Here is a 20,853-nt window from a genome sequence, read left to right as displayed (position 1 = left end):
TCTACATCGGGCATAGTATATAAGAGAACAGTAGAGGCTCAAGGAAATGATATTTCCCCCAGAAAAATCACTCAGTCCTTCCTCTGCTGGGATGCTAAGAATCCCTTGCCCTGCAGAAGCACCAAATAAGTACCAATAAGATGGCAGAAGTATCTTTGTTAATTGGCAGCTTTCTGAACCATGGGAGACTTTTCCCAGTCTTGATTTTAGCTTGTTGAATCGCTGGAAACATCTTTTTGTTTTTCAGCTCCATCCCTGTCTTTATAGACCTAAGGCAATCTCTCCATGCACTACTATCCTACCTTCAGTCTTGGCAGTTACTACTTTGCACCCTGTGAAAGCCCAAGTGCTGCAGAGAGATTTCTCCTCTCTCTGCCTTGCTCCTACCCTGCCATGAGCCATTGTCTTAACTTGGGAAAGGTCTGAGCACCTTATATGGGGTGTCTCTAAGCTACCCTGCCCTCCTCCCAGCCTTCAGAGTACTATTCATGTACACTTGCTTAAGGCCTATGGGGAATGGTTGGCAGTTAGGTGCATTCTCTTTCTGTGGTTGAGGTTTCTTGGGATTCTAATGCTTCATGCCAGCTCACATGCAGTCTTTACAAATTCATTAAAATATGGCTGGTTTTTCCTCATCACCTGCTATGATATATTCTTTCCTCTTTCAGCTGCTCTGCTAGAATGCAAACAGCTACAGATCTCTACTGTTAAAAAAAGGAGGCTTCTGCACCTTCTGGCTTTTCATTTAGTTAGATTATTTCTGTCCTCAGATCTCTGGTGGATTTAAAAAACCATGCTTTTGTTGCTTATCTGGTTTATGGTTATTGTTGGGGTAGGAGCAACTACTGCTGTGATTTGAAGTTAGAAGGCCTTGGATTTTAATGGCCTCTAATGAACAGGAGACAAAGTCTGGGACCAAAGAAAGGTGGGAAGTAGAATCCAAGCTTCTAGTATAAACCTGAACTCTACAAAGGGGTGACACAGAAAATAACCATTCAAAGGAAGACTTGTCTGTTGGGGCATGGCCCTAAGATGAGCAGGAAAAGAAAGAGAAGGAGCAAGAAAAAGAGGTAAAAGAGAAGGGAGGAGGGAAGAGGAAAGGAAAGAAGGTGAGAAAGAGAAAGAGAGAAGGAATATCCTCTGAGAATTTTGAACCAGAAGCCAACACTCATGCTGTTTTAGGGACATAATTCATGCTACCTACATTGTCTGAATATCATCAAACCAAAATTCATTTTATTTTATTTTCAAATTAAAAAAATTTTTTTTTCTTTTTAGGGCCACACTCAAGGCGCATGAAGGTTCCCAGGCTAGGCATCGAATTAGAACTATAGCTGCCAGCCTATTGCCATAGCAACACCAGATCCTTAACCCACCGAGAGAGGCCAGGGGTCAAATCCACAACCTCATGGTTACTAGTCAGATTCGTTTTCACTACACCATAGCAGGAACTCCCCAAGATTCATTTTCAAGTAGCCATAGGCTGTCATCGTACTAGATGTCTGGCAGCAGCAAAGCAAATATTTCCTGTGTAATTTATATAAAACATTGATTTCAGCCTTTTCTGTGCCTAGAATAGTCACAACTCATGGTCCTGAAGTACAGAGCAGCTCTAGATCACTGGATGCTGGACATCCTAACTGATGTTGTTGCCCTTTGTTCATCCACTGGACCCAGCAGGCTGCTCCTTCTCCTTATTTTACCAAGAAAAAGACAAATATGTCAGAGCAGGAGAGAAAGTTAAGAAGATCTGCACACAGTGATTGATGGCAGGCTACACACTGATGTAAGCCACCCTGGCTATTTCATGGATGTCATCGACATTGACCAGAGTGAATTTCCATCTTATCTGTGACCCAGGGGTCAATTTGTTGTTTATCAAATTGTGTCTGAGGAAGCCTGGTATAAGTCCTGTGAAGCAAGGAAGATCTTTGTGGGCACCATCCAGAATGGACATCTTCTAAATTGATTTGGAGCTTAGCCAAGTCAGTTAGTCATTTCCTTGAGTTCTGCTAACCTATGTATGTTGACTGAAAGTTCTGACCTAGGATAGACTGATGTAATCACCAATACACACACACACACACACACACACACACACACACACACACACAGCTTGATTCTTGACATGGCTCACATGTAAGAAACCAATGGCAGTAGCTTTGCTACCAGGCTTTCCCAACATATTCATCATTGGAGAAGACAGCAAACCATGGATTTCCCCACTCCAGAGAAAGAGTACTTGCCTCATCATTGCTGAAGACAGAGACCTTTAGCCAAACAGACCAATGGGTGAAATGATTTCCAGAGGAGAGAAGTGGAGAGCTCCTTGTGGCTAATTAAGGATGTATTAGTATGGAGGAAAAAGCAAAAACCAAACATTATTGGATTTCTCATAGCACAGCGGAAACGAATCAGACTAGTATCCATGAGGATGTGGGTTTGATCCCTGACCTTGCTCAGTGGGTTAAGGATCTGGCGTTGCCGTGAGCTGTGGTGTAGGTCACAGACGTGGTTCGGACCCCACATTGTTGTGGCTGCGGCTGTGGTCTAGGCCAGCAGTTGTAGCTCTGATTCAACCCTTAGCCTGGGAACTTGGATATGTTGTGGGTGTGGCCCTAAAAAGTAAAAAAAAAAAATTTTAAATAACTAAAACACGAGAAGAAACAAGCCCAAATAAACAAAAGGCAGCAGGAAAAAATATATATAAACTGAAATGTCAGACTCCCAAAATTGATATTGAAATTATTAGATACAGATTATATAGCAAGGATGTTGATCTACCTAAATTTTAGCTGCATGAATGAAAATGAGAATTTTAAAATCATAGTGTTGGGGGGTTCCCGTGGTGGCGCAGTGGTTAACGAATCCGACTAGGAACCATGAGATTGCGGGTTCAATCCCTGCCCTTGCTCAGTGGGTTAATGATCCGGCGTTGCCGTGAGCTGTGGTGTAGGTTGCAGACGCGGCTCGGATCCCTCGTTGCTGTGGCTCTGGCGTAGGCCAGTGGCTACAGCTCCGATTCAACCCCTAGCCTGGGAACCTCCATATGCTGCGGGAGCGGCCCAAGAAATAGCAAAAAAAAAAAAGACAAAAATAAATAAATAAATAAATAAAATCATAGTGTTGGGCAAAAAGAAGCAAATCCCAAATCAATAAAATGGAGAAATGAGTTTTAGTCTATTTATACAACACATATCACAGAGCAGTTTAAAAAATGTACTAGAGCTATGCATACCAGGATGGAAGAATCTCAGAAATAGAATGATGAGTGAGAAGGGCATTAATAAATACATATGATATGAGCTCTTTTATGTAAGTTTCAAGACCTGGGAAAATTAAATATTCTATTGTTTAGGAATATAGCATATATTATAAAACTATTTTTTAAAGTAGCTGGTAGTTTATAATACAGGATAGTGGTTTCATATGGATGAGAAGGAGAGGGAAAGAGGGGGCATGGTGAGCTGAAAAAATTTGTTGGGTTGTGTTTTCTTTCTTTTTTTCTCTTTTGGCTGCCCCACGTCATATGGAATTTCCAGGCCAGGGGTCAGATCCGAGCTGCAGTTGCATCCTATGCCACAGCTATGACGTCAGAGCCTTAACCCCCTGTGCCAGACTGGGGATTGAACCTGTGTCCCAATGCTTCAGAGACACTACTGATCCTGTTGGCCACAATGGGAACTCCAGGGTTGTATTTTATTTCTTGAGCCAGGAGGTTTAATATACAGGTGTTTATTAACATTATTTAAGGGAGTTCCCGTCATGGCACAGTGGTTAATGAATCCAACTGGGAACCATGAGGTTGCGGGTTCAATCCCTGCCCTTGCTCAGTGGGTTGACGATTTGGCGTTGCCTTGAGCTGTGGTGTTGCCTTGAGCTGTGGTGTAGGTCGCAGACATGGCTTGGATCCCGCATTGCTGTGGCTCTGGCGTAGGTCAGAGGCTACAGGTCCGATTGGACCCCTAGCCTGGGAACCTCCATATGCCGCGGGAGCGGCCCAAGAAATGGCAAAAAGACAAAAAAGAAAAAAAATTATTTAAGTATTTGAGTACAGTTTATTCATTATTTTGTATGAATGAATTATTAAAAAAAAATCAAATAGAGAGTTCCCTGATGGCACAGCTGTGGCTCTGGTTATTGCTGTGGCTCAGGTTTGTTGGGGACATGGCTCAGATCGTCAGTGTCGAAAAATGAGACACATGCACACGGGGAGAACTCGACAAGGCTCTTTACTTCTGCAGAAGGGCGTGGGTACTCCGAAAAGTGCGTGCGCCAAAGGACCCTCAGAGCAGGTGATTTACCTGTTCCCTTCCCACTGGTTGGGTCAGGGCGCACATTCTTCCCATTTGGCTAATTTGAAACAAATTGTTACTGGGAAAAGAGGTGACGAGGAAGGGGGTCGCAGGGTTGATTCAGCCGAAGCTGGAGCCAGAGCAAAATGGAGTAACCAAGATTTCCTTTGATAGAAAAGATATTATGTTACTTTCCACAGGTTTGATCTGTAGCCCGGGAATTAACGAGTGCAGTGAGTGAGCCCTCCCCATCCCCCTAAAAAAACCCCAAAACCCAAAAAAGTCAATTAAATCTTGTTTTAGGATCAGCAGTCTAAAATCCTTGCTAGGAAGACCTCACTGAATGTAAAACCATTTTCTTTCCTGGAAAACAAAATATCAAATAGGTCCATCTAGTGGTGAATTAGAGAATTGTAAATACAGGGATCCTCTAATTGAAGGAATACCCTGGGACTTAAGGCTTTTACTCAAAAACAGCTTGTTCAAAAACCACATACAAAAATAGGAAAAAAATTTTTTTTCTTAAGTAAGGAACTCTTTGTCTTCAGAAGTGTGGTAAACTTCTTCAGTTTATCTCTAACTTGTTGAAAGATTAAATCCTCCTTTATCTGCATGTTTACCCCTCGGCAGGTTTCCCCCTCATGTCAGGGGCTGGGGTGCCTTCCTCCAGACCTCCTTTCCTTTACTGAGTCTTCCCTGCCTGCTCAGTGGATGATTCCTCTTATCCCATTCTTCATATGACCTCAAATGCTCCCCCGCCTGTGCCACAAGGTCACGAGGTCTACTTAGGCAGCTATTCAAGATTTAGTTCCCTCTGGATGTATGAATATATCATTAAGTGAAAATGGGGAGGTACAGAACTGCATGTAACATATGTATGTCCCCATTTGGATTTTTTAACAAAGGATGTGTATGTTTTCATGTATATATAGGCTATTTGGGAAAGGACACCTAAGAAACTAATACATGTAAGCCTTTAGGGAGAGGGATTCGGGAAATTAAGTGAGAAAGACACTGACGTTTGAGTTTTACTGTCTATTTATTGATGCTGGTTGAGTTTTGTTACATGTATGAGTTCCTCGTACAAATTTTAAAGAGGGAATAGTGTGTAGTCTATATATGTAGATGCTCTCATACTGATAAATAAAATTCCTACAGGTAAAGAGCACTGATGCTTTCTAATAGATGTTATGTCCTAGTCGTTATGCATCAACGCTGTTGTGTCAGGTAATCTTAGATTGTCTGGAGAATGGTCTTGCTTGAATTGGAATGAATCTCTCCTGAGTATCTTTGGACATACTCATTGTCCTTAATATTTAGCTACAACTTTTAGCTTTAAATGATTTATCTGATAACTGACATTTATTTCCAATTAGGTTGAAAAAAATCACTTTGCACTTTTTATTGATGTTTGAGCCTTGATGCTTTATATATTGTCTAAACTCTAACAGTGATTTCAGACTGGCACTTGACCTAAAATTGGAAGAAATACTGTCCTTCCTTTTATACAGCAGACTCCCAAATGAACATATAATCAAGTATCACTTCAGCGAAAACATGAGTGGTTTCCAAGCAGATATTTTGTAGTGTATGGAATGCTCGTTTCCTCAGTATTCACTCTCTGTTCCCATTGTGTGGCAGTGATGAGCTTTTAGGAACTGACCTGAGCTCCATTGATGGGCCCTAGTTAGGAAGCCAGTGCGTGCTTCAGGGACCTAGCCCTACCATTGTATGGGGGATGCAAATTGGCCCCCAAAGGCAGAAGATAAAGACTTTCCATTTGATGGTTTAGGGAGAGGAAATTTCTCTCATCTGCTGGGTGCCAATAAAGAAGTCAGCAGGTCTTACTTTAACTGGCAGCTGTCCTACAATCCAGAGGGCAACCAGATATGGAATGATACAGATCCTGTGGTTACAGAAAAAAGAAATAGAAAGAACCTGTGTTCCTGATGATGCAGGTGAGCAGGTCAACCAAACCTCAAGCCTGCCCTACCTCTGGATTTTGTGTAAATGCCAGCTGGCCAGTTTTTTATTGTTTGAATCAAATTGGTTTGGTTGGTTTTTCTGTTACTTCCAATTGGAAGCCTTGTAATGTATATTTTAATAGAAAAGTAATAAAAACCCTCAATATTATAAATTATACACTAGATCTTGAGTGCCCTTCTCCTTATGAGTTTCTTGAATATTTAAATTATTAAACAATAATAGGCATCCCCTGGTGGTTCAGTGGGTTAAGGATCTAGCGTTATTACTGCTGTGGATTGGGTTCTGTCCCTAGCCCCGAAACTACCTCATGCCACAGGCGCAGCCAAAAAAGAAAAGTGTAAATATATTTCAGAGCATGTATACTTAACACTTTATAAAAAGGGTTGTGTTTCACATACACGTATTAGTAGGACTGTGGTCTTCATCTGTTCAGGCTGCTGTCACAGAATACTTTAGACTGAGTCATTCAAACAAACATTTATTGGTTTGTAGTTCTGGAGGCTGGAAGTCCAAGATCCTGGTGCCAGCATGATCAAGTTCTGGGGAGAGCCCTCTTCCTCGTTCACAATGGCCACCTTTTTGCTGTATCTCCTCATGGCAGAGGGAGAGGTCATCTCTCTCATGCTTCTTTTTATAAGAGCACTAATCTCATTCATGAGAGCTTCATCTTCATGACCCAATCACTTCCTACAGGCCTAACCCCAAATGGCATCACAGTGGGGATTAGAGCTTCAACATAGGAATTTGGGAGAGCACTGGGTATAACATGAATAATATTAAACCCTAATCTAAATAAACCTTCTACTATTAGAGACAGAGAAAGAACCCTGGATTACCGGTAAGCAAAATAAGTGTATACTTAGGTATTTTAGTTCATTTAGGCTGCTGTAGCAAAAAATACCATAAACTGAGTGGCTTATAAACAGTAAACATTTATTTCTCACAGTTCTCGAGGCTGAGAAGTCCAGGATCAAGGCGATGGCAGATTCATTGTTGGGTGAGTACCCTCTTGTTTGTTCACAGAACCATCACACAGAAAAAGAGGTAAGGGATGGATCTCTCTGGGGCCCCTTATATAAAGACACTAATTCCATTCATGAGCTTCCACCCTCATGACCTAATCACCTCCCCCAAGCCTCTCCTTTTAAATCATCACATTAGAGTTTGCCATATGAATTTGGGAGGGCTCAGATATTCAGTCTCTAGCATTAAGGCACTAGAGAAAGAGGAGCATCAGAGGACTCTTTCAAATTCTAATAAAATCAGTCTTAGATCAAGATTTAGACATTGGAGTTCCCATAGTAGCTCAGTGGTTAAGGAACCCGATTAGTATCCATGAGAATGTGGGTTCGATACCTGGCCTTGCTCAGAGGGTTAAGAATCCAGCGTTGCTCAACGTGAGCTATGATGTAGGTCGCAGACGCGGCTCAGATCCTGCGTTGCTGTGGCTGTGGGCAGCTGCAGCTCCTATTTGACCCCTAGCCTGGGAACCTCCCGATGCTACAGGTGGGCACTAAAAGGACCAAAAAAAAAAAAAAAAAGATTTAGAACTTCATTATGTTCTCCTGATCTTTTATTTAAAAACTACTCCTGTGATTCACAAGCTACATATAAATTGGTTGGCTTTTCTTCTGTTTATCTATCTGTCTTCTCTTTTGATGGTGGATTGTAAACTCCTAGTTCAGTTTCTTTCATGGTTTTACAAACACTGAATTTTCCTACTTTTCCTTGAGTCAACTTTAGTAACATTTGTATTTGCAGGAACTTGTCAGTTGTTGTCTAAGTTTCTAACTTAATGGCAGAAAGTTGTCCACAATATTATTTTATTTAAAAAATCCCTATTGCACTTGTTATATCCCTTTTTTGATTCCAATAATTTTCTATTTTCCCTGAGCTTTTTCCTTATCCATTATGTTAGTGATTTTATTTTGTCTCATTTTACTAGTTTTTCTAAGCAACCATCTTGATAGTAAAATAACCAAAAAAAAAAAGAGAGAGAGAGAAAAAAAGAAAAAATAAAGGGGCTATTCATTCCATACATTAAAATGCATTTAAAATATAGCACTGATATAAAAGCAGAAATTTCAAATAGTATGACAAAATGGAAAATCTATAAATACGTGAAATTACACATAAAAATTTAATCTACAATGAGATATCATAAGAGATCAATATGTGTGTGTACATATATGTGTGTGTGTATATGTATATAATATATACACTTTGTAAACCTCATCAATAAAGTACATGAGCAGTCCAGTTACACAAAAATCAACCAATAAATATTTTAAAACCTAATATTGTTCATCATAGTAACATACGTAGTAACACACAAATCTAAACAGCAATATTACATTATATTACATTATATTATTTATTATGTCATATTATTAATTGCTATATTATTTTATAGTTTTTAATAGTTTGTCTTATTAATAATTATATACTATTACATTATATCATTAATTGTATTATTATTTTATTTATTATTATACCAAATAAGAAAAAAAGCAAGTGCAATATTTATTTAGGTATGTCTCCAAGATAATTTGTAAACTCAACATCTTTAAGAACTATTCCTTAATTCATTTTGGATCCCTTTGACAATATGCATTAAAATCCATAGAAATTCATATCCTTTGTTCTAATGAAGCATAGCGCAAGGATATATCTTAAAATAATTCCAAAAATGAAACTATATTCATGATGATATTTACCACAACATTAATTATAAAATTGAAATTGGAAAAAAATAAAATGTTCAACAACAGAGGCTGTGGTTAGGAAAAGCATCATCTATAAACTGTGTTAAACATGATGTGCTTCTTAAAAATTAAAAAAGTAAAATTTGATGTGCGTGTATCACCATTTATTGAGCACTGGCTATGAAGCAAATACTCTATATATGTTTTTCTCTAAATCACGTAATCACTCTGCAAGTTAAAGTACCTTTCATTCTCAGTTCAAAGAATCTAGGTCTGGTTGCTCTGAGATAAAATCACTTATTTAAGGCAGTATAGCTGTAAGTGATGGAGGTGGGCCTTGATCCCATAACAATGCAGTGGCTGCCACACGCATGGCCTGATCAAAGAGGATAGGCCCTGCTCACAGTTCCTGGTGAAGGAACAGCCTTTGGTAGCACATTCTGTACCATGCAATTTCTGTGTCTTCACCCCAAATGCCGCTCTACCACCACCAGCACTGGCGACTCACCTAAGGGCAGCCAATCTAAGGTCAGGTTAGGAGCACATGATATGGTCTGTCGTGGAATGATCTGCTAGAGAAGAGATGACTTCTCTAAATCCTCATTCTTATTTGTTTGATTTTAGAAATAGTGAACAAATCAGGCTGTGGTTGGGAAAAGAAACTAGGAGAATGTGAGACAAAGCTAGAGGGCATTTAGCAGTGCTCTCAAGAGCACTGCTAACCTGTCAGACAGAACTAGACTCTGCTAGATCACTGGTGCCATAAAGACTGAGGTGGGTCAACTCAGGCAGAAAAAAAATCATCAAGCTATGTAGTGAAGGGAAACGGCTGTTGAGCACACTAAGTTCTGCAAACAGTGCCTGTATCTGTAAAATCAAGTTGATTATGTAACTTAGTCCTTCATGACCTTGTCACTTCCGTGAGCTCATCTCTTAACTCTAACTAAGCCAAACAACTGTGTCTACACGTACACTATGCTGGTTTTCAATGTCGCCTCTCAGCTCCAAATCCACCCTTTTGCCTGAACTAAGAAGTATGCATCATCCTATCCCCTCTCTGGCAAGGATTTCTACTTGTCTAGCTTATTCCCTGGCATCCTACAAGACTTGACTCAAAAGAATCTTCCTCTAAGCTTTCCATGATATTCTCCATCAGACTGAATCCACATGAGCACAACTCCATGGAGACCATGTTGGCTAGGTAACAGCTGTATATCAGGAGAAGTTAGCCTGGAAAGTAATTAGATATGAAGTGAGTAGAAAACAGAAGGAAAGATAAGTAGCAGATGTTACAAGGACTGATTTAGGAACCAACGTAATACCAACCCCTAAGTATGCTAGAGAAAGGGAGGCAGACATTTGGGTTATAATGATCCACATGTCCTTAGCTTAGCTCTTAAGTTAAAGTAGATAGATTTTAAGATACCTGCATACATATATGTGTTTTTAATATTAATTTCATATATATATAATTGAAAGTCTGAAATTGACAGTCTTTTTATCCATTTGTAACAGGGACAAAACTGATCTGGTTCTAAATTAATGAGAATGACATAGTATAATAATAATTTGTGTTACAAACTGTTCTTGAGGCAACCATCTGTACTATACAAATAAATTTGCCTCTGAAACTGCAAGACAACACTTTCCCAGAGTCCTACAGAGAATCCAGATGCAAATTTTCCTGGCTCAATGCCTTTGCTTTATCCACTTGGCTACCAGTTTGTGAGCAAATTTATATATAAAAATTTTAAAATCTGGCTCAGGCCTTGAGAGTGAGGTGGAAAATAATAATAGCAATTTGTATTTACATAAGAAGAGTATTTATCCTCAATGATCAGAACATCTCAAAATATTCTCTTGTTCATTTACTCCCTATTATCCCAAGCAGAGAAATTAAAAAAATATTTTTAAAGCATGATTTGATAAAAAGTATGCCCAGCAGTTTACATTGGTTTGAACCAGACATGGGTGTTTTAATTTGTATGACCCTAGGGAATAGTTCTTTTTTTTCTTTCTTTTTTTTTTGGTCTTTTTTTGCCTTTTCTAGGGCCGCATTCATGGCATATGGAAGTTCCCAGGCTAGGGGTCCAATCAGAGCTGTAGCTGCCGGCCTACACCAGAGCCACAGCAACAGGGGATCCGAACCGCGTCTGCAGTCTACACCACAGCTCATGGCAACGCCAGATCCTTAACCCACTGAGCAGGGCCAGGGATCGAACCCACAACCTCATGGTTCCTAGTCGGATTTGTTAGCCACTGAACCAAGACGGGAACTCTGGGAATAGTTCTTTAAGTTTAGAAATTTTGCTTTTTATGAACTGTTTGAGATCCCATAAAGTTTTATTTTTTCATCTCCTATGTTTATCATTTATGAAACACTGAGCTCAGAACTAGAAATAAACGAAATCACAAGATTCAAACTTTGTAATCTGAAATGTACAACTGAATTATTATTGCCTTATTCAGCTTTATTGAGATATAATCGACATATAACATTATGTAAGTTTAAGGTGTACAATGTGATGATTTGGTATACATGTATATTGCAAAATGTTTACCACAATAAGGTTAAATAGCACATCATTCACCTCACATAATTATGATTGTTATTGTGAAAACACTTAAAATCTACCCTTAGAGCAATTTTCATGTATATAACATGTGCTGTTAACTGTAGTCACCATGCTATACATTAGACTGCCCCCTCCAAGCTCATTCCTCGTATAATTTGAAGTTTGTACTATTTGACCAACTCCCCTCTTCCCCATCCTCAGCTCCTGGTAAACATAGTTCTACTCTTTGCTTCTGAGTTCAGCATTTTTAGAGTCTACATATAAGTGAGATCATATAATATTTGTCTTTCTCTGTCTGACTTATTTCACCTGGCATAATGTTCTCAAGTCCATTTAATTGTCAAAAGTGGTTAAGAAGTTCTTATTTTTAAAGGCTGAATAATGTCCCGTGTGTATATCTAGATCTAGGTTTGTCCACTGAAAGACACTTAGGTTGTTTCCATGTCTTAGCTATTGTGAATTAGGCTGCTGTAACGTAGGATTAGTGATTTCATTTCCTTTGGATATATATGCAAAATTGGAATTGCTGGATCGCATGGTAGCTCTGTTTTTGATTTTTTGAGGAACCTCCATTCTACTTTCCGTAGTGGTTGCACCAATTTACATTTCCATCAACAATGCACAAGGGTTTCCTATTCTTCACATTTTTGCCAATATTTTAGTTCTTGTATTCTTGATAACAACCATTCTAACAGGTGTGAGGTAATATCTCATTGTGGTGGGTTTTTCCTTTTGTAGGCCATGCCCACAGCATGCAGAAATTCCTGAGCTAGGGATCCAGCCTGAGCCACAGCAGTGGCAAACACTAGGCTACCATATCTCATATATTTTGATATATTGTTTCCATTTTCATTTGTTTGAAGATATTTTTTGATTTCTCTTTTGATTGATTTCTTCTTTGACTCATTGGTTGTTCAGGAGTGTGTTCAATTTTCACCTTTTTGTGGATTATCAGGTTTTCCTCTTTTTATTAATTTCTAGTTTCATAACATTTTGGTTGGAAAAGGTACTTGGTGTTATTTCAGCCTTTTTAAAATTGCTAAGTCTTGTTTTGCGACCTAACACACGATCTATTCTAGAGAATCTTCCAGGTATACTTGAGAGGAATATGTATTCTGCTGCTTTTTGATAGCATGCTCTGTATATTTCTGTTAGATTCTTGGTCTAAAATATGCTTCAACTTCTAGAGCTTCCTTGTTGATTTTCAGCCTGGATGATATATCCTCTGTTAAAGATGGTATATTTAAGTTCCCTACTATAATTGTATTGCTGTCTATTTCTTTTCTCTTATATCTGTAGGTATATGCTTAATATACTCAGGAGCACCAGCGTTGCACACATATATATTTATAGTTGTTATAACCACTTGATACATTGACCTCTTTATCATTTTAAAATGCACTTCTTTATCTCTTGTTAGAGTTTTTGGCTTAAATTCTGATATAAGTGTAGCTACCCCTGCTCTCTTTTGGTTTCCATTTATATCATATATCCTTTTTCATTCCTTCACTTTGACCCTGTGTGTGTCTGTAAAGGCAAAGCCAGTCTCTGGTAGGCAGCATGTAATTGAGTCTTTTTTAAAAAATCCATTCAGCCACCTCAGGTCTTTTGATTGGAAAATTTAATCTATTTACATTTAAATTAATTATTGGTAGGCAAGGAGTTATTACTACCATCTTGTTAATTGTTTTCTAGCTGTTTTCTAGTTCTCTTGTCCCTCTCTCCATCTCTTGCTGTCTTCCTTTATGAGTGGTGGCAGTAACACAGATAAGTCTCAGAAACATGCTGAGAAAAATAAGTCAGAAAAAATAAAATATAATATATGATTCTGTTTTCTATTAGTATAAAACTCTAGGAAAAATTTAAAATATATTAACAGAAACAGTATATCAGTGGTGTCTAGAATTAGAATGATTGAGGGGTACACGTGTATCTTTTAGGGTGGAGGACATGTTCTGTATCTTGATTGTGGTTGTTAAATGTATATATTTGTCAAAATTCATCAAACTATGTGTTTGACGTGTGTCTTTTATTATTTGTAAATATACATCAATACATTTGATTTTTAAAATTGTGTCATTGCTGTTGACAAGTTAGGTTAGTTAAGGACAGGGAAGGGACCATTTAGAATGGCAGCATTAAAGGTCATGGGTGATTTCATTAAGAATAGTTACAATGAAGGATGAAGACCAAAACCTGACTGAAGTGGGTTGAAGAGAGAATGATTGTTGAAACAATGATTGTTGAACTACATCTATGTGTAATTCTTTCAAGAACTTTTGCTATATGAACAGAGAAATGGGGTGGTACTTGATAGGCATGTGGAAGGCAGGGGCCTTTTTTAAAAAAATTGGTGTTATTAAGTGTGCTGTATGCTGCATATATCTGCATGCTGATGGAACTAATGCAATAAAGAAAGTAAAATTGATGATGCAAGAGAAAAGGAAAGTATTGCAGGAGAAAGTTGTTGGAAAGGCAAGAGTGTATGGAATGTTAACCACAGGAGATATCTACCTCTCTTAGGAGCTGGTGTGCCTTGTCTACTTTAACAGGAGAGGAGGCAGATTAAGTGGGTATAGATGCATGGAGATTGGTAGACTTGGTGGTGGGAGAGTGAAGGATTGCTCATTTGATGGCTGGTTTTTCTTAGTGAATTAAGAATGGGTGAAGTAGAAGGCAGAAGCCTAAGGAGAGAAATTAAGTTGGTAAACAGTCTCTGGAGAGAGAGAGTGAATTCACTAGAAAATAAAGCATAGCAGGTTGAGATGAGTGCCCACTGGAGGTTTTTTCGGGTCATTCTTTCAAAGGGAAACCAATAGGAAATAGCAATGCTCAGCTTCCGGACCACAGGCATATGAATATGAATCTTGTACTTTGACATTTTCCAGGTGACTATGCAAGAAAGCTGGGCAAAGGTTTTAGTGTGGCAGCAAGGGAGTGGTTAATATAATGGACCATAGAATCCAAATTAGGTAACAAGGGAATGATGGCGGGAGGGGTATAATGGGTAGGGGAGAAGTAGTTAAGTCAGTAGCTCGCAGGCTCTGCCAGGATCAGAGAACTGCTGGAATGGCAGTAAGTAAGCTGGAAGGCTACGCCCGAGATGGTAGTCCAGGAGTATAAAGCTTGAAATCATGCTTTGAGATTGGGTTCAATTCTTTGGATGATAAAGGGTTGACTATGGCAATGAAAATGATGGCTGAGGGAAGATGGAGGTCAGAGACTGACAAGTCCAAGGCTTTGGACAGGTCATCTCAGGCATTTGAAATCACCAAGCATGGTGACAAGAGTAGAGATAGAAAGGAGAGCATTGAGCCAGGACTAGAGGCATAAGTAAATGAGAGTGAGTCCAGGTGGGACACAGCAGGTGATAACCACAAGGAATGAGAGCAATTTTAAAGTCCAGTGGCTGGCTTGTTCTTATTCCTAACCACTAAATACTGATCCCCCCTTAATATGGTTTTTGAAGTTGGGAGAGGGAAGGCACAAAACAGATTTTATCTGTTCTTAATGTATCAATTTTTCCTCTCTATATTTTATTGATTTCAAGTCTACCTAATCATATTTTGCTGGATGAGTGAAGTCTGAGAAAGCTCTCTGCTGATGGGATTAGAAAAATTTGGAAGTATTTTCTTGACAATTGCCTGATACAAGCAGCTATTTACAGCACTGTGAATGAAATTGCCACTGAAGGGATTACAATAACAGCTGCACTTTGTTAACCATCTTATATGTAGCTCAAAGATCCAACTATTTTTATCTGGAGTTATGCCAGCACCTCATATACCTGGCACCCTCATTTTTATTTGTGGTATCATTCAAATAAAAAAAAAAAACTGTTGGAGTTCCTGTTGTGGCTCAGTGGTAAGGAACCCGAGTAGTATCCATGAGGATATGAGTTCAATCCTTGGTCTTGCTCAGTGGGTTAAGGATCTGGATTTGCCCTGAACTGCCGTGTAGATCACAGGCGCAGCTCAGATCCCGCATCGCTGTGGTCATGGCATAGGTTGGCAGCTGCAGCTCCTATTCGACCCCTAGCCTGGGAACTTCCATATGATGCAGGTGTGGCCCTAAAAAGCAAAAAAAAACAAACACCCCCCAAAAAACTATTATTAATAAATATATTTTAAAAATTACCTACCATGTTGAATATCTACCACGTGCCAGACACTTTGCTAGCTATAATACTAATACATTAATATTAATTGAATCTTATTATGTTCCAGGCATCTATGCTTTGACTACATCATCTAATGTATTCTTCACAGTAGCCTGGTGAAGGGTTAAGGATAAGGTAAAGATATTATGGTTCAAAAAATGCTTGCTTAGGATCTCATAGTTATTAAAACTGAGTACAGATGGGGCTAAAGTCTGAAGCTGACTCTGAGATTTCTGCATAAACACTATGTCCTATTGTCCCTTACAATGACCCTAATCTAACCTACATGCAGAAGTGAATGGTTCTCCTGAATGGTATTGCCCATTGGAGGGAGGTAGACCTCTCAACAGATAGACACAAGATGGTGCTAGGAGGAGGGTTCGAATTAGGGTAGTAGGTAATAAGTGGTGAGCTCAAGAGCCATGTTGAAGGAAAAATATTCAGCATTTAGCAGACTGACTAGTTGCCCAGCCACAATATCAGCCTCCTAGATGCTGGGCTCCTGTCACCAGGACTTCCTCCCATACCATTCTGAAAATCGCTGCTGGAGGTCATCTTCTTAAAACACTTCTGTACTTGCTCAACTGCTCTTGTATTATTGCATCCAAATATCTGCACTCAGCTTTTAATAACCATTCTTCATGAAATTATTTCTAACAACTCAAGAACCAGGCCAGATTCTCCCTCAGTTTTAGTGCCAACATCCTGATTTGGGACTTTGATGGGTGTCATTGGGTTTGGTATAGACCCTTGAAAAATGAGTTGTAGCCTACTGTGGTGGTAAGAAGGTGGGAGGGTGGGGGCACATTCTTCTGTTTAACCACAGTACAAGGAGCATTGTGTCCAAACACAGAGAGAGAGAGAAAGGGAGAGAATGATAGAACAAGCATGGCTTCTTTGTTAAGTATGTTAACATTTGGGGAATCTGGGAAGAGGCACAAAATTTATTTTCTAAGGTATCAGAGAATTCTTCGAGCTATCTTTAAATCTTTTTATAAGTCTGAAATTGTTCCAAAATAAATGTTTAGCAAATTTTGTGCTATGTGTTTTTTTTTTTTAACCAGAATAAAAAAGTAAAATAAAATAGAGTGTTTTTAGCATGGCTTTGGGGATGGGCCTGTAAGTTTCACATTCCTCAGGGCAAGTCACTCCCACTGCTCTGCACTTGACTTGGCACAGGTACCTTGACGAGCCAGCCTAACCCAAGGTGTTTCAAGGGATGTGCAGTTATAACGACCTGACTGGGGAGGATATTGAGCTCTGGGTCTAGGTATTTTTATGTTATTTTATATCAACAGGTCATTGGAGGTTTTGAACAGTGGAGTAATATTATGTAGAAAAAGAACTCTACGTAGAGGACAGTTTGGAAGGGAGTGACTCCGGGGAGACTTAATAAGGATAATGGAAAAGGAAAGGAGAAATGTGAGCTAAATTTTAAAGGAAGAATGGGCAAATTTAGCTACTGCTGGTGATACCATTAATGGAAATGGGAGATAGTGTTTGGAGATATACAAACATAGAGAACTAGCTATAGAACATTGTAAATAATGCCAGAGAAAAAGTAGAACAGTTTTATGAGGGGGAAAAAGGTATGAATAAAAATCATAAGATAGGTATGAATGAAATCATAAGATAGGTAGATATTTATGTATTGAGGGGATTTCTAAATATGACTTCAAAGAGAGGAAACTTGGACTATAGAATTTCAAATTGTATGGATTTTTTAAACCTCCCAACACCAATGAAAAAGTAAGTGAATAAACTTTGCAACATATATTTATCTATCTATTTAAGATGTATTCTCGGCAGTCCCATTGTGGCTCATCAGGTTAAGAACCTAACTAGTATCCATGGGGTTTGATCCCTGGCCACGTTCAGTGAGTTAAGGATCTGGCAATGCCACAGGCTGCGGTGTAGGTCACAGATGCGGTTCAGATCTGGTGTTGCTGTGGCTGTGGCTGTGGCCAGCAGCTATAGCTCTGATTCAACCCCTAACCTGGGAACTTTATATGCTGCAGGTGCAGCCCTAAAAAGAAAAAGAAAAAAAAAAAAGGTATATTCTTTTGTGTGTGTGTGTGTGTGTGTGTGTGTGTGTGTGTCTTTTTAGGGCCACACCCGTGGCATATGGAAGTTCCCAGACCTGGGGTCAAATCAGAGCTACAGCTGCTGGCCAATGCCACAGCCACAGCAGTGTGGGATCAGAGCTGTGTTTGCAACCTACATGGTAGCTCACAGCAATACCAATCCTTAACCCACTGAGCAAGGCTATGTCCTCATGGATGCTAGTCAAGTGCATTACTGCTGAGCAACGACGGGAACTCTGGGAAAGATATATTCTTTGTGTGTGTGTGTGTGTGTGTGTTTTATTTTTTTAAATTTTTATTTATTTATTTTTCTGCTGTACAACATGGGGGCCAAGATACACTTACATGTATACATTTTTTTCCCACCCTTTGTTCTGTTACAGTATAAGTATCTAGACATAGTTCTCAATGCTACTCAGCAGGATCTCATTGTAAATCCATTCCAGGTTGTATCTGATAATCCCAAACTCCCAATCCCTCCCACTCCCTCCCTCTCCCCCCCGGCGGCCACAAGTCTATTCTCCAGATCCATGATTTTCTTTTCTGTGGAAATGTTCATTTGTGCTGTATATTAGATTCCAGTTATAAGTGATATCACATGGTATTTGTCTTTCTCTTTCTGACTTATTTCACTCAGTGTGAGAGTGTCTAGTTCCATTATGTTGCTATAAATGGTATTATGTCATTCTTTTTTACGGCTGAGTAGTATTTCATTGTGTATATATAGTACATCTTCCTAATCCAATCATCTGTCAATGGACATTTGGGTTGTTTCTATGTCTTGGCTATTGTGAATAGTGCTGCAATGAACATGCGGGTGCATGTGTCTTTTTCAAGGAAACTGTTGTCCCGATATATGCCCAAGAGTGGGATTGCGGGGGTCACATGGAAGTTCTATGTATAGATTTCTAAGGTATCTCCAAACTGTTGTCCATAGTGGCTGTACCAGTTTACATTCCCACCAGCAGTGCAGGAGGGTTCCCTTTTCTCCACAGCCCCTCCAGCACTTGTTATTTGTGGATTTATTAATGATGGCCATTCTGACTGGTGTGAGGTGGTGTCTCATGGTAGTTTTGATTTGCATTTCTCTTATAATCAGCGATGTTGAGCATTTTTTCATGTGTTTGTTGGCCATCTGTATATCTTCCTTGGAGAACAGTCTATTCAGGTGTTTTGCCCATTTCTCCATTGGGTGATTGGCTTTTTTGCTGTTGAGTCGTATAAGTTGCTTGTATATCCTAGAGATTAAACCCTTGTCCGTTGCATCGTTTGAAACTATTTTCTCCCATTCTGAAAGTTGTCTTTTTGTTTTCTTTTGGGTTTCCTTTGCTGTGCAAAAGCTTTTCAGTTTGATTAGGTCCCATTGGTTTATTTTTGCTCTTATTTCTGTTGCTTCAGGAGACTGACCTGAGAAAATATTCATGATGTTGATGTCAGAGAGTGTTTTGCCTATGTTTTCTTCTAGGAGTTTGATGGTGTCCTGTCTTATATTTAAGTCTTTAAACCATTTCGAGTTTATTTTTGTTCATGAGGTATGAGGGTGATATGAGGGTGTGTTCTAATTTCATTGATTTACGTGTGGCTGTCCAGTTTTCCTAGCACCACTTGCTGAAAAGATTGTCTTTTCCCCATTTAATATTCTTGCCTCCTTTGTTGAAGATTAATTCACCGTGGGTGTCTGTGTTTATTTCTGTGTTCTCTACTCTGTTCCATTGGTCTCTATGTCTGTTTTGGTACCAGTACAACACTGTCTTGATGATTGTGGCTTTGTAATATTGCCTGAAGTCTGGGAGAGTGATGCCTCCTGCTTGGTTTGTGTTCCTCAGGATTGCTTTGGCAATTCTGGGTCTTTTGTGGTTCCATATAAATGTTTGGATTGTTTGTTGTAGTTCTGTGAAAAATGTCCTGGGTAATTTGATAGGGATTGCATTGAATCTGTAGATTGCTTTGGGTAGTATGGCCATTTTTACAATATTGATTTTTCCAATCCATGAACATGGAGTATCTTTCCATTTCTTTACATCTTCTTTAATTTCTTTGATTAAAGTTTTATGTTTCTTGGCATATAAGTCCTTTACCTCCTTGGTCAGGTGTGTTCCAAGGTATTTGATTTTTTGAGGTGCAATTTTAAAAGGTATTGTATTTTTGTATTCCTTTTCTAATATTTCATTGTTGATATATAGAAATGCGACTGATTTCTGAATGTTAATGTCATTTCCTGCTACATTGATGAATTTATGAATCAGTTCAAGTAGTTTTTGGGTTGAATCCTTAGGGTATTCTATGTATAGTATCATGTCATCTGCATACAGTGACAGTTTTAATCTCTTCTCTTCCTATATGGATACCTTTTATTTCTTTTGTTTGTCTGATTGGTGTGGCTAGGACTTCCAAAACTATGTTGAAGAGCAGTGGTGAGAGTGGGCATCCCTGTCTTGTTCCAGATTTGAGTGAGAAGGCTTTCAGTTTTTCTCCACTGAGTATTATATTTGCTGTGGGTTTGTCATAAATGGCTTTGATTATGTTCAGGAATGTTCCCTCTTTATGCACTTTGGTGAGAGTTTTGATCATGAATGGATGTTGGACTTTGCCAGATGCTTTTTCTGCATCTATTGAGATGATCATATGGTTTTTGACTTTTCTTTTGTTAATGTGGTTATGACGTTGATTGATTTGCATATGTTGAACCATCCTTATGAACCTGGGATGAACCCTACCTGGTCATGGTGTATGATCTTTTTGATATATTGTTGGATTCGGTTGGCTAAAATTTTGTTGAGAATTTTTGCGTCTATATTCATCAAAGATATTGGCCAATAATTTTCTTTTTTGGTGGTATCTTAGTCTGGTTTTGGAATTAGGGTGATGGTGGCATCATAGACTGTCTTTGGGAGTGTTCCTTCTTCTTCAACCTTTTGAAAAAGTTTATGGAGGATGGGCACCAGATCCTCTTTATATGTTTGATAGAATTCGCCTTTGAAGCCATCTGGTCCTGGACTTTTATTTGTAGGGAGTGTTTTTATGACTTCTTCAATTTCATTTCTAGTG

At 39.0% G+C, this 20,853-nt stretch overlaps 1 long non-coding RNA gene across 3 annotated transcripts in view; it reads left to right on the top strand.

Annotated features, from left to right (window-relative positions):
* The window catches only part of LOC125111848 (uncharacterized), an 83,653-nt gene that overhangs the window by 20,746 nt on the left and 42,054 nt on the right, over positions 1-20,853 (top strand). For all 3 annotated transcript variants that reach the window (XR_007130956.1, XR_007130955.1, XR_007130957.1), the window contains exon 2: positions 7,228-7,278. This is a non-coding gene — a long non-coding RNA (uncharacterized LOC125111848). The remainder of the gene's footprint in view (positions 1-7,227; positions 7,279-20,853) is intronic.

The sequence above is a fragment of the Phacochoerus africanus genome, chromosome 11 (assembly GCF_016906955.1).
Source record: "Phacochoerus africanus isolate WHEZ1 chromosome 11, ROS_Pafr_v1, whole genome shotgun sequence".
Classification (NCBI taxonomy): domain Eukaryota; kingdom Metazoa; phylum Chordata; class Mammalia; order Artiodactyla; family Suidae; genus Phacochoerus; species Phacochoerus africanus.
The sequence above is the reverse complement of the archived record's forward strand: the minus strand, read 5'-3'. Positions and strand labels throughout refer to the sequence as shown.